The 647-nt window shown below is 55.2% G+C and overlaps 1 pseudogene; it reads right to left on the bottom strand.

Moving 5' to 3' along the window:
- Positions 1-300: 300 nt before the first annotated feature.
- The window catches only part of LOC120631852, a 1,012-nt pseudogene continuing 665 nt past the window's right edge, over positions 301-647 (bottom strand).

A 647-nucleotide genomic window follows, 5' to 3' on the forward strand; every position in this document is an offset into this window, starting at 1 on the left:
GAACTTGTAGGGAGTCAAGCAGGTGACCCGGGAACACGCCACGAGCAAGTACCGGGCACCCTCCCGCAGTTTCGGCCCATATAACCGCGAGGTTGGTGGGGCCATGGGAGGTGGTGGGTTGTCCCTATCTACTATCTAGCGAAACCACAGCCAAGGGAACGGGCTTGGGAGAATCAGCGGGGAAAGAAGACCCTGTTGAGCTTGACTCTAGTCTGGCATTGTAAGGAGACATGAGAGGTGTAGCATAAGTGGGAGATCGCTTGCGGTCGTCGCTGAAAAACCACTACTTTCATTGTTTCATTACTTACTCGGTTGGGCGGAAGCGGTGCGCGGTCGATTATATCGGCGGGCGTACGGTGTTTCGTTCCAAGCGTGCAGAGTGGCGGCGTGGCGGTAACGCTCGTCGCCTCAAAACTCCCGCGTGATCCGGTTCGAGGACACTGCCAGGCGGGGAGTTTGACTGGGGCGGTACATCTGTCAAAGAATAACGCAGGTGTCCTAAGGCCAGCTCAGCGAGGACAGAAACCTCGCGTGGAGCAAAAGGGCAAAAGCTGGCTTGATCCAGATGTTCAGTACGCATAGGGACTGCGAAAGCACGGCCTATCGATCCTTTAGTATAAAGAGTTTTTAGCAAGAGGTGCCAGAAA

The sequence above is a fragment of the Pararge aegeria genome, chromosome 19 (genome assembly GCF_905163445.1).
Source record: "Pararge aegeria chromosome 19, ilParAegt1.1, whole genome shotgun sequence".
Classification (NCBI taxonomy): Eukaryota; Metazoa; Arthropoda; class Insecta; order Lepidoptera; family Nymphalidae; genus Pararge; species Pararge aegeria.